Genomic DNA, 14,769 nt, shown 5'->3' with positions numbered 1-14,769 from the left:
ACGATCTTCATCCTCTTTTTTTTCGAAATGACGAGCTTCATCCGTGCGTGCTTGCAAAAATAAAATGAGCATGACGGATGGTTTTTAGCACCGGCTTCAAATGTGGCAAACTCGCATCGTTTCAGCCGCGCGCTGCTAAGGGTGTCGGTCACCCTCCTTAGCCCGTGATTTTTCAAAGTGAAAAAAAAAAGCCTTGACCCGCACTTTTCTTGACACTAGCGTCGTTGCCACCTTACATGATGATGATATAATTTGTCGTTATATGATCATCATGCATTGTCCGTATGTACTCGTGAAGGGGCGGTGGTAGTAGACGACAACGGTTGGGACGTTGCCACCTTAATGGGTCGTTGATGTCTTCTCGATCGTCTAGGTCGGTAACAGTTGCCGACATCGTCCATTTGCCGTCATATGCCGTCCATGGTGGACAACGCCGAGATGATGACTCATTGCCTCGCACCATCCTGATAGGGCTCAACCAACAGCCCCCCTCTCATCTGCTCTTCCAGTGCATGGGTTGGCGATAAATTCCCTCAGATGGAGCCATAGCCTCCCTGGCATGGTTTAACTCCGCCTCATTGTTACATTGCCATGTCGTGTCGCTTTGCTCATCGTTGCATTGCCACTGGACTAAATATTGTGAGGGCATTGATTCTGATCCCGGTGATTGGAGGGTGTCGCGGGGACTCAGTCTTGCGTCAGATTCGTGAGGTGACAGTGGAGATTTTCAGGCAATGTGTTTGATTTGTCTCGGTGGTTGTGACTTTACAACACCATTTTATCATCAATATGATCCATGACAAACTGCATTTTTAATTTGTGTGGTATATAGCCGGTTCAAAGTTAGCCATGACTAGCCATTTCCAACACCAGGTCCACAGATCAAGGTCTCGCCGACCATGCCCCACAGCGATCGTCATATTTCCGACGAGTCCCATCCACGTTCACACATTTGTTGTTACATCTCGTGGGAAAACACCCACACACGCATTTACAAGTCGGCAACGCCCGAGTAGAGTACAGCAGCACGTAGCGTACGTAGTCGTATAATCGTATTAAAAGCCGCCGAATCGATAGTAGAGTAGTAGACTAGACACACGCACAATCCCACGTACGTACCGCTCCTAGAATTGATGCACCACCTACCCAGAGCCTGCCGCTTCGTACCTACGCGTTCGTTTTTTTCTCGAAACTGCTCTGCATACGATGAATTTCTTGTCCGACCAGTACGACCAGAGAGCAAAGCATCTCTAACTGCTATGACCCACAAACTGAATTATCTCTGATCGTATAGTGTTGGACATGCATTCTATCATACGTATAGCAAGATTCTTTTTTTTTGCCATACCGTGAGTGCCTTCGAGGGGTGTTTGACAAAAAACTACCACAATTGACGCCGTTGTCCCACAAAACTATCATTTTTAAAAAAGTGGCCCAAAACTACCAAAAAATTTAATTTTGTGACTCAAAACTACCACTTTCAGATAATAGACAATTTAAACGATTTAAACATGTTGACCGTTCAGTTGACCGTTATTACAGGTGGGACCCACACGTCATTCTTCTTCCTCCTCTCTCTATCTTTCTTTGGCATTTTCACAAACAACTTCTGTGCATGGAAGGGAAGGAGGTCAAACTCCGGTGATGCACCCGCCGGGAAGACACCCCTGCTGCACACCGTGGTGCTCGCACACTACGGCCGAGCCTCGTGGCGGGCGTGAGCCTCGACGTTCTGTACCAACGGATGGGAGGAGGGTGTTGCGGAGCTCCGACTCCCCGGCAGTCGTCGCCGGAGGCGAGAGGGAGGTCGGAGCCGTGGTGCTGCTGCTCTTTGCCGCTGACCACGAGCTCCAGCTCGAAGGGAGGCCTTCTTCCCGGGCACACGGGATGCCTCCTACGCGAACACGAGCCGGTGTGCGGGGCGTTCGGTCGTCCCTGTACGGCGGCACCCAGTCAGCGGCCGCATCCAGCTCCATGCTCGTCGCCGTCGCTGCCTCCACCATGGCTGCCAGCTCCTTGCCGCCCGGCGAGGCGTCCTCCGCGTCGTCGTCCTAGCTGCTGCCGAAGGCCAGGTCTCCCTCCCCCGAAATCAGGACCACCGTCGCGGCGAGCCCTTGCTGCCGGAAGCTAGTCGGTGGTGAGCCGGAGGCCGAGGACGACCTGGACGGCGGCGAGACGGGGGGACGGGTCCGGCGGCGAGACAGGGGACGGGTTCGGCGGCGTCGATCTGCAGCGCTGGTGGGGGTGGGAGGTGGGAGGCGACAGTTGCGGGTGGGCCAGTCTCCCATGGCATTGACTTTTCAGCCACATTAGCCCTGGCGTGTGGGCCAGTCTTGTCAGTTTTCTGTTTAAATTGTCTAAAACGATCATCAACTGAAACTGATAGTTTTTAGAGACAAATTAAGAAATTTTCGGTAGTTTCCAGTCAAAATTTTCAAAGTGGTAATTATGTGGGGCAAAAACCCTAAAATGGTAGTTTTTTGTCAAACACTCGCCTCCGAGCTATACCTAGCGTACTGCGTACGTATACGATAATACGATTGACGAATCCTCTCTTTTTTCACAAGCCCCGGTTTTCCTCCTGTCCCTGGCGGCTGGAAACCCTAGCCGCCGCCAGGAGACCCAATCTTTCAGCGCCGTCCTCCGGCGGCTCCCCTCCGCCGGCGACCTCGGTCGTCGGTGGTGAGGGGGGTCACCGGATCCACGCGTGTGGATCGTTTGTACTCCCTCGTAGTTTTAGATTTTTAGGCTGTTCATTGTTTTTGTTTCGACGACGACGATGACAACGCTGAATAAAGATTCTTCGAATCCTTCCTTGACAATGCCATTGGTCCTATGGTTGGGGATGGATTTGAAAACCAGTCTGTTCAAGCAAGGATGGCGTGGCGGCGGCGTCATCCTCGTGGTGGACCTGTGTCCTCGGGCTCCGCCGTTGCGACGGCGTTTGCTCCAGCGTCGGCGCGGAGCTTGGGAGGTAGTTCAGGAGCGGATGCAGATTGTGGTCTGCATCGATGACATCTGGAAGACGGAGCATGTGTTGGGTTCGTGGTTCGTGGATGACAGGTATGGTTTCCTTCCGCGACCTCTTAGTCGCGGTGGGGTGCTAGATCTGGAGTTCGATGGCGTGTCCGGGGTGTTGCCCCGGTCTGATTCGTTCAATGGTAAGGGCTTCACTTTTGGTGAGCCACCTTGGAGGTCCGCAAAGCTGCATATCAGTGATGGAGCCGCGTCGAGCTCGGGTGAGGAGGTGATCCATCATTCTTTTCTTCGGTGGCTGCTGTCATGGTGCCGGAGGCAGGTATGGGCGTTGGTGTCAAGCTCAGAGATGTTCTGCTATTTTTTCAGTTTTGTCATATCGGTCCTTACGTGACGTGTACTTTAATCTTTATGATATGAATGAAACACGTATTACCATGAAAAAAAAAAGATTAGCTGTCGTATCCTGAAGAGTTGGCGATTGTGTTGCCACCAGCCACGTACCGTTGAGCAAGCAAGCAAAAGAGAAAAAATCACGCGACGGCGTCACGCGTGTGCTCCGAGTCCCAACAACCTGCGGATGCGTGAGACGGAACGTACCAGCAAGGCAGCAGCAGGCAGCTGGGGTAGTTCCGACCCGGTCGATCGACGGCGACGGTGCGAACCCAACGCAAGCGAGGAGTCGCCGCCGGCCGGGCTGATGATTCCGGCCTACCCCGCCCCTACCATGTCCACCACGTAGTTGCCGCTTCCCATTGACGATGAGGTCGTCGTCGTGCGAGGTTCCTTTGGCTTCACCCCAGCGCCGGGGCAGGTGCACCCACTCACCTCGTCCTGCCGCACTCTCGCCGCGGATGATGCGGGCTTGACGGATTGTACTGTACGACGAGCTAAGCTAGGGACGGTTTCTTGCGGGGACGCACGGTGGAGTTGGAGAGGTTTGGCGGCTGATCCATCGCTTTCTTGGGGAGGACAACGGACAGGTCTGTGCCTGATCCACGACGAACAGGAACAGCCCTAAAGTCAGACCCAACCTGATCGCTGATGCGGACTTGATTATTAGTGTTATGGACCGAGGAGCAGGCATGGGTCGAGCCGTGGATCAGTCGAAGCCGATACAAGTTCACACTAATGATCCATGGGGGAGGACTGGTCATTTCTTCCTTTTCTCCGATCCTTCAAGTCCGAAGCACAACACGGGCTGTCAGATGTTTCTAATTGTCATTTTTATCTGATGAGTAGGGTTTTCTGTTAGCGAATCTGATGAGTGATCATAACGTAGGCCTTACCGGTGGTATCACGGTCACAATTACTTTGACGCGCGATCGAAAAGGAAACGCAGCTTTAGGGTGAAGATGGTCCGTACGCGGAGTTTCGGTCTGAAGCAGCTTTGATCAACCATGCTGTCGTGTAATTAATTAGACAGAGAGGGCTGATGGTCCATGCGCACTTAAGCTTATTATTATAGGCCGGCCAGACTGGTCATCTTGTCATCTTAATGTTAGCCGTGTGTAAGTTAATCACGTTGTTAAGCTTAGCCAAATACATGTGTGCGGTGGCTTTTTTAAGGTGAGGCGAACTCTTAAGAAAAAATCTTTTCGATGCAAACCAACATAGTTAATACTCCTTCCGTCCCCTAATATAAGAACGTTTTTGACACTACACTAGCGTTAAAAACGTTCTTATATTATGGGACGGAGGAAGTATATACCAACAGTGCGTAACATTATTTTCTTATGATCTTGACTAGTGATTCTTTGGCTTTTTTTTGAAATGTTCACGGGAGGGGGGTGTTCGCACACGAACACGTCGCCGTGTATCCTCGACGCCGGGGGTGATGCACCACAGCTCACGTTGAAGGAGACCCGCCAGAAGCGCGGTACGCAGGGTAATCCGGCGGGCGCTTTTGTATACCCGAAACCGCACACGCCCGGGAGGGACCGCATCAGGGTGTGCAACGGCTATGGGCTGCCCTAGGTCGACCTAATCACCCCTAGGGCCTCGAGGTTCGCCGCCCTGCAACAAGAAGAACAGACGAAGAACGAGGAAGAAGAAGAACTAGGGTTAAGGAGAAAAAATAAAAGATAAAAAGTGGTAGATGAATTGATCGATTGTGTGTTGTTCAATCGGCCGTCACCACTTAGATATATAAGAGGCGGCTGGACTTCCTGTGCAAGGAAAAGGCTTGGATTCACGTCCAAAACCCTAGTCAAATTCGGATTGGATTTGTCCCGAACTTTCAAAAACTGTTCGGTTTAAACTGGCTTCACCTTGCGGATCTTTTTTGTGGTGGTAAACGATCTTGGATGGAAACGAGCCCAAAAGCAATCTTGACCGTTTTGACGAGACGAACAACTTTCATGTTGAACGTTTTTTGATCAGAGGTCATATTGACGGTCAAATCGGTCGCGCAAAACAGGCTATTCCCTCGCGTTACCCACAGACATGTGTCTGGTGGGGCACGCCACATCTCGCCTCGTGACAGAGCTGCACTCCGATTGCTCTAACTTTTGCATATGAATTCAGATTTGGATAATTTTTATATCAAAATCCATCGTTTCGACGAGATGAAGACAATCCGTGTAGATCATTTTTCCATTTGAGGTCGTCTTGGGGGCTTAATCGTCCAAACTGTACTCTAAATATAAGATCTTAGTACTTTGAGCATAGTTTCGGCCTTCGAGATGAAATCGGATGGCAATGACCCAAACTTCAGAGATGTTCATATCAACAATAGGGAACTCTTTCATGTAGAACACTTCTCCATTTGAGGTCATCTTAAATAAGTTCTTGACTGTGCCAAAATCTGGTGTCAACACATGCCCCCCTGTTTTTCGGCAAAGCTTGTGTGCCGAAAAATAACTTCCACATAGCTTGCTCTAAGGACGATGTCAACACTCCATCGACCATTTTGCATATTCTTAGAACGATAAGTTTAGATCGTCCATTGCTTGTGTGAATATTTTGATGCAAGTTTGGGTGAAACTTTCTCAACTTCATTAATCCGACTATAAAGTTCCATTGGTATGCATGTCAAAACCATCCATCAACCATATTGTTCACCCTTATGCTAGGATCTTGCAGCAACAATGAACTTTCTTGAATCCTTACTTTGCCTGCATAAAAGTTTCATTAGTGGCCGAGGTGGTGACCTCCAATTCGGCCTTACCTATGTTGGCAAGAATAGGCATCGGCTATTGATAGACGTGCAATGCACCATGACCAACATGGTAGCCGTATGTTTGCTATGCCAACCCCTCCAATTTTCATGCCTAGACAATTTTAAAGCAACCCAAGGTAAATTTTGCATCTAGACATTCCTCAAGATAAACTATAAGTGATTCGTCAAAACATTGATAACCCTTGGATATTTGTCGCACTACTTACAACGAATCACCAAAAGCCTCAATATGTTTAGCACATATGGCAAAAGTTCCAAACCGAATAACATTGCATATTCGGCTTTAATTATTGTGCAATAAATATTTTAAGAGGCATGAGGCTTCACAGAACATCACTATATGGAGATATATAAACAACACCAACATTGTGGCCATTGTTATGAATTCAACTATCAAAACATGATCTCCATAGTACTTGTCTCGCTCTCCAATCAAACTAAGGACGATGTTAGAATACTACACCAGCCAAGCATTGACATACTCTTAGGACGATGGGTAAATATCGGCCATTACCATGTAAACTTCGTTCAAAGCACATATAGCCGAAATAAACAAACGAAATGTCAAATCAAGTATTTCGGCCCTTTGGATCAGCAACAAACTTGTAGCTAACCAAATGTATAGTGACTTGGTAATACCCTTTCATGATGTAAGAAATTATATTGCATCCATGGATTAAAATAAGCCCATTGAGGGTTACCAATCATACCTGATGATGAATTCCATGGCATAAGCGTTAATGGCATAGTTGAAGAATATGGATAATGTGTAGACCGAAGATGCTGAAACCTTTGGCTTGGTCCTTCATAGTTTTCACTCTTTTCATTCTTCACCTTTGCCGCACTTCTTGTAATGGAAGCTTGCACATAATTCTTATTTTGAGCACTTCCTTTGGAAACCCATGCCATGTTCCTATCTTCAAGTTCTTGTGCACTAAGTTTTTGTAATTTCTTCTTTTGCCAATATGATAAGCCGAGTATGCACCCCGACTGCGATTTTGTTTGAAGCAATGACAATTCTTGTTTTACCTTGTGCACTTTCAACTTCTTTTCTTCAGATTTGGCACTTTGATTCTCGACAATTGATTGCTTCATCTCATTGCCTTTAGTAGCCAATGTTAACACTTTAATTGGTTCTTATCCTTTAAGATCAAATCTGAATTAGCACTCTTGCAACCATCTTTTTTAACTCTATATACTTGTTTGATCACCTCTTTCTTCTTTTTTGAGCTCCGGACCAATTCTTTCTTATTGAAACGGTCTTGAACATATGACTGCTTACTGAACCTTGATCTTCTTGGAGCTGCATAATAATGGTGAGATGGTCTAGAATATGATGGAGAATGTGCCATTGTACCATACCTGTCCCATGATGAATATCGATCTACATGAGCATAGGGAGGCATCCACGACATTGACATTGGCGTTCCAAAATAAGGATATGAATACGTTGCATTAAAATTGTCTTCTTGCCAATACCGGTCCTTGGATTTGCGCCTAGGGGGTGATCTTGATGCTTTTGCATTACTCGACCGATAAGCACAATTCTCTTCACTTTTATTTTGATATTTATCTAATAACTGTGCAAAAGTGACATTGGATTTCTTGTGCTTGTGCTTATTGTGGCCTTTATCTCCTTTGGTTTTGCTTACATCGATCTTTGGATTGCTTTGTTGCCCCCCCAGTCCTTGGCGTCTTCATTGTATCTTCGATAGAACTCATGCCTTCAAGAATATTTTCGTTGTGCTCTTGAACAACTTCTTTACTTGAAAACTTGATCCCATCACCTGCAGTTTTTACCTTCTCATCTTTAAAGGAATCGTCTTGAAGCAGCCGATTCAAAAACTTTTTTCCATTAGGACAAATCAGAATAGATTGCTCATCCCTTGGTGTTTCAACAAATTTTAATCGTCCTTTATCAATGGCCGATTTAACTATTTGACGAAACATGTTGCAATCCTCAAAATTATGCTTGGACGAATCATGCAACTTGCAATAAATTCGTCCTTGGGTTGATGGCTTCACATGGTGATCGAGAACACTAATGTAATTATTTTTCAGCAACAAATCAAATATTTGATCACACATACTTGAATTGAAGGTAAACTTTTTATTCTCTAGCCGATCTTGCCGTGAGAACGGCTTTGGAGTTAAGCTAACGAATAGTTCAAATTTTGCATTACCCCATTGAAAGATCGTGGATGTCGCCTAGAGAGGGGGGGGTGAATAGGCGTTTTTAAAATAATTACGGTTTAGGCTTGAACAAATGCGGAATAAACCTAACGGTTAATTTGTCAAGCACAAAACCTACAACAACTAGGCTCACCTATGTGCACCAACAACTTATGCTAAGCAAGATAATCAACTATGTGATAGCAAGATATATGACAAGAACAATATGGCTATCACAAAGTAAAGTGCATAAGTAAAGGGCTCGGGTAAGAGATAGCCGAGGCACGCGGAGACGACAATGTATCCCGAAGTTCACACCCTTGCGGATGCTAATCTCCGTTTGGAGCAGTGTGGAGGCACAATGCTCCCCAAGAAGCCACTAGGGCCACCGTAATCAACTCACGCCCTAGCACAATGTAAGATGCCGTGATTCCACTAAGGGACCCTTGAGGGAGGTCACCGAACCCGTACAAATGGCAACCCTTGGGGGCGGTCACCGAACCCATACACTTTGGCAACCCTTGGGGGCGGTCACCGGAACCTGTCAAATTGCTCGGGGCGATCTCCACAACGTAATTGGAGACCCCGACGCTTACCCGGAGCTTTACACCACAATGATTGAGCTCCGAACACCACCAACCGTCTAGGGCGCCCAAACACCCAAGATGAATAAGCTCAAGGGCACCAAACACCCAAGAGTAATAAGCTTCTCAACTTGTAACTTCCATGTATCACGTGGAGAACTCAAACCGATGCACCAAATGCAATGGCAAGGGCACACGGAGTGCCCAAGTCCTTCTCTCCCAAATCCCACCAAAGCAACTAATGCTAGGGAGGAAAATGAGAGGAAGAACGAAAGAAGATCATGAGGAACTCCAAGATCTAGATCCAAGGGGTTCCCCTCACTTAGGGGATAAAGTGATTGGTGGAAACGTGGATTTAGATCTCCTCTCTCTTTTCCCTCAAGAACTAGCAAGAATCATTGGAGGCATTGAGAGTTAGCAAGCTCGAAGAAGGTCAACAATGGGGGAAGAACACGAGCTCAAAGGATAAGGTTGAATGGGGAAGAAGACCCCCTTTTATAGGAGCTCCGAATCCAACCGTTATGCTCACAGCCCGCACAGAGCGGTACTACCGCTCCAAGGAGCGGTACTACCGCTAGGGCGGTAGTACCCCTTCGAAACACAACAGCGAGGAGGCAAAAGGCCAGAAGAACCGTCGGAGCGGTAGTACCGCTCGTCCTCACGGTACTACCGCTCGACCTCACGGTACTACCGCAAATGGTAGCGGTACTACTGCTTGCGAGCGGTACTAAAAAAATACTTCTGTGCCTACTTCCGCTGAGCAAAACACGAGATTTTGGTCCGGAGCGGTACTACCGCTTAGGAGCCGCGGTAGTACTGCTCTGGAGCGGTACTACCGCTCAGGAGCCGCGGTAGTACCGCTCTGGAGCGGTAGTAAAAAATTACATCCGCTCTAGTCGCGGTAGTACCGCTGCAGCCTTTACCAAAACAGCCACAACTTTTGCAAACGGACTCCGAATTCAACGAAACCAAGTTTGTTGGAAAGCTAACGACATGGGCTAACACAATCTTGATAGAAATATCAAGAATAAGCAAATGAGAAAAGTCCCATAAGAAAATGGTGAGAACCCTTCATCGGATAAGACCGGTAAAACCTCCAACACCGAAAACATCATAGAAGACGCATGCGAACTCCGTTTTCGATGAACTCAAGCTTGTCATCAAGATGACCATAAGCTCTAAGACTCACAAAGATAACCAAACAAGAACCAAGAAACATGATGCAAGGATGCAATGGTTTGAGCTCTCTACTAACGATACGATCAAGCTACCAACTTGAGAGCCCCCCTTGATAGTACGGCAAACGATCCTATAACTCGGTCTCCCAACTACCACCACGAGACCGGTAAAATAGAAAACCTATCAAGGGCAAACCTTTGCCTTGCACATGGTCCACTTGAGCTAGATGAAGACGATCTTGACTCCCTCAAGTTGGACCACCTTTCTTGATTGCGTTGGCTCGATGAAGACTAGATGATTGCTCCCCCATAGTCCACTATGGGTGAGCCACTCTTAGGCACATCTTCACAAGTCCATTGACACCACAATGGATGGCAAGATTCAAGCACTTGATCTCTTCGTGATGCTCCACTTGAACTTGCACACGGCAATCTTGATGACGATCACCACTTGATGTCATCCTTTCCATGGGTTGTATGATATCTGCCTCTTGATGCAAGCCCATGGACACGTACCTAACCCCACATAGAACTCTCACATAGACCATGGGTTAGTACACAAAGTGCAATGGACAATGCTTACCATACCATGGGATCACTTGATCCCTCTCGGTACATCTTCTACGCTTTGTGAGTTGATCAACTTGATTCACTCTTGACTTAGTCTTGATCAACCTTGAATCTTTCCAACTCTCTTCATTTGGATGATGTCTTGAAGGTAAACATGAATGATCACACAATCTTCTTCTTCAAGACATGCTTGCAATAAGCTCAACACTCACATGACCAATCTTTGGATAATTCCTTAATAGCACCTTGGTCAACTCATAAACTCCTTGAAACCAACACATGGACTTCAAGAAAAGCCTATGGACAAATCCTTCAAATATAACTCAAGACAACCATTAGTCCATAGAGATTGTCATCAATTACCAAAACCAAACATGGGGGCACCGCATGTTCTTTCAATCTCCCCCATTTTGGTAATTGATGACAATCACTTTCAAGAGAGTTTATATAAGGAATTATGCTTCACTATGCAATGCAACAACCAATAGTGCATGCATATGAGATGCAAATGCTAAGGAACAAAACCAAAGCAAGAAGAGATAACTCTCTAAACTTCTCCACAAAACTCTCTGAAACTTCTCCCCCATTGGCATCGATTGCCAAAATGGGCGAAATAGAAGGCATATAAATTGTGGTCCTCCATAAATTGTGTATTTCTTCACAAGAAAGTGGAATGCAATACACATATCCAACGGTAAATACTTTGAGGAACACAAACTATATTGAGGCACAAAGATTGCTAAAGAAAGATATGCCACAAGGACATAACAAAGAGAGACACAAGCAATCAAGAAATCAAAAGATACCAATTGAAGCAAGCAATCAAAGGATATCAATTGAAACAACTAGACCAATGATCCTACGAGCCACATGAATAAAGGATATTATGATATGGGCAAAGGAGTGTTCTAAAGAAACTAGAGAAGCTCCCCGTGATTTGTGCACACATAAGAATATTTGTATTTGGATACAAAGTGCACAAAATAGGATCATAGCTCCCCCAAAATTAATAGAAACTTACAACAAGTGCAAGTGAGCATATAGGAAACAAAGCCTAGTACTTGCAACAAACACATGGTTGAGCAACAAGTAAAAGAGGCAACTTAAGAATGGGCTCAACCAAAATGATGTGTGTGAGTCAAGGCAATGCACTTGAGAAGACTAATGTACGGATGAGCATTAAGCATCAATAAAGTCTTGAAAGAAAGAGGCACACGGTGCAAGGCCTATCATTCCCACGCACAACTAGCAAATGGGTTCACAAGCTTACTAATAAGCATATAAAGAACATATGCTTGTGACAACCCGGGGTGAAGATAGAAGATGAAAGCCTCATCAAGACGAGGGATACCAATTAAGATGGCAAAAGCCTCGTAAAGATAAGCATGAGGAAAATAATCTTCACCACACAAGAGTGCATCAAGATGCAACGATAAAAGACGCGCACTCAAGGCAAAAGCTTTCACGGAGCCACCAAATAAAAAAAACAAAAAAAGACAAGGTGGACGTGAAAGAAAGGATATCATCTAGAGATGTAATTTCTCTCAAGTGTATAAGGGTCTAGGTAGACGAAATCATGACGATATATATCTACAAAGAAGGATGTACACCCGAAATAGTTACAACACGAAGGAACAAGATATCCAAAAGGAAGTCATACATATACCAATAAGATATTTACTTGGAAGCATAGCACATGGCTAGATATGGTCTTATTGGATATAGATGAATTCCTACCACACAACTATCAAAGACATCACAACTAGCAACATGAGATCATCGTTGAGATGCTTTGAGAAAGGAAGCAAGAATCACAAGATATAAAATGAATATCATGCCAAGATGCAACCTACACAAGGTTGAATGCAAGAGAGGAAAGCATGAATAGATACTTGTTACCGAGACATCATTGGAAGGATGTAGTAGATACTAATTGAAGGTAGATAGTAGTTCATTGATCACCCTAGCTTGACTCCAATGAACACATGGTGACGACACCTTCCTTGTGAGTGAGCCGAGCATCCAATGCATCTCCAAATGTTCCTAGAAGAACAACACAAACTAAACGGTACCCAAACTCATCGGGACCAAATAGTTAGAAACACCAATACATAGGACAAACTCCACATAAATATGTGCATATAGATATGAAAATGAATATCATGCACATCTCATCCAAATTGAGACTAGGTGGAGTTTCCCCTATATATTGAGTTAAAGAAAGAAAGCAAGCCAAATAAAATACATGAAGTAAACATGCATGCTCAATACTTTCAAAACCCGAAACCAAAAGACAAAGAAATGCCAAGTGAAAAGGATACCAAATGGAGAAATCATCACTTGGAAGATATCATTAAAGATACATCAAGGAATGAGATATCCATTGATACACACTAAACTAAAGATGTCAAACTCCCAAAGAGAGGATGGTTCCAAACAAACCAAGCTCTCAACAAAGTTTCATGATGGCACAAAGTACCAAAAAGAAATGGCTTGCCTTCCACCAAAACACACTTGATAAGGATCACAAGAAGAGTGTTCTAAAGAAAATAGGATAGCTCCCCACGAGTTGTGCATTATATAGGATTTGCATTTGAATACAAAATGCACAAGGTGGGATCACCACTTTCACTATATCTAAAAACACTAGACAAGAACAAGAAATAAACAAGATCCACAAGTGGTAGGGAAGACAACGGGAGTTGACACAAACCTTGGCAAGAGAAAAGGCAAATAAAGACAAACCAAAGTAAAGATGATCAACAAATTCTACCACACATAAGTGACTACCAATTGTCAAAGACAAGAAGTATTTGAAAATAAATCCCGGTGGTAGATAACAAGGACATCCAACATCATCTTCACAACAAACACAAGCAAATTGCCACTTGTAGAGCTAACATGTCACCTAGGAACAATATAATTTACAATATCAATTCTAGGAGACACTATCTCAAATGTACACATTTTCTAGGCTTGTAATATGCACATAGCATATTACTCCCCCATAATGTGATACCAATAAGAACTTAACAAGAGGCAATAAGAGGATCCAACACGAGATAATCAATGGAATTTTTAGAATTTGAATTTCTCATGAGAGATATACCACCTAGCGACTAGATAATCTTGTAATATCAATACTAGATGGTATTCCTCATGTACACACATTTATAGGATTGTGAGGTGCACAAAGCACATCACTCCCCCAAAATGGGATGTTCCATTAATCTCTCACACGAGCCAACTAGGATACACACAAGAAGCAAAAAGGCTCAACGCACGACACCCACGTACATGATGTGCAAACCAACACACACATACTTGATTGCTCAAGATAAGCAAGTTGGAAGCACAACATATACAAACACATGCAAGGAACAAAACCAACACATGCATGGGGGAAAGTAACTTCCAATGTAAACAATTTAAGTACAAGTTACCGCAAGGAGGCACATTGGATATAAGATAGAAACTTGATAATCCAATTGACTTGGCTTGAGACAATAAGAATGATGAAGTCTCCTTAATTCTTCATAATGTAGCCAAGTCTCCAATGCCCTCCAACAATAACTATTAATCAAGTTTGAGCTTGTTGGTCCCCAACCAAGTTGGGTCCTAAGAGGTTAGTCACAATAGGCTCGGCAACCCAAATGGTTCTTTTCTTGACACCACTTTGAGTACCAACAAACTTGGCAAACACATTTCCAACCTTATCCTTCCCAAGAGAATAGATATCATCAATAATAATTGGGTTGGATAAGTTACCACTAGTGCATGAAGAAGCGAGGTGACCTTTCTCACGACATAAGTAGCAACGTCTACTCTTCATTTTCTTCTCACTTGATTTCTCAACAAGAGAGGCATTAACTTGAGTCTTCTTGGGAAGTGGCCTTGAGCATGAGATTGAACTTGTGGCCTCTTCCCTTGTTGCTTGTTACCAATGGCATTCTTCTTCAATGGGTAATATCTAACATGATGCCCTTCAATTTTGCACTTGAAGCAAATAATCTTGGCCGAATTCTTGACTTGTTTTTGGCCCTTCTTCTTCTTATTGGAGTTGAATCCAAGTACACCTTTGTCATTGGGGGATTTTTTGCACACTCAA

The sequence above is a fragment of the Triticum aestivum genome, chromosome 1B (assembly GCF_018294505.1).
Source record: "Triticum aestivum cultivar Chinese Spring chromosome 1B, IWGSC CS RefSeq v2.1, whole genome shotgun sequence".
In the NCBI taxonomy this organism is placed as follows: Eukaryota; Viridiplantae; Streptophyta; class Magnoliopsida; order Poales; family Poaceae; genus Triticum; species Triticum aestivum.
The sequence above is the reverse complement of the archived record's forward strand: the minus strand, read 5'-3'. Positions refer to the sequence as shown.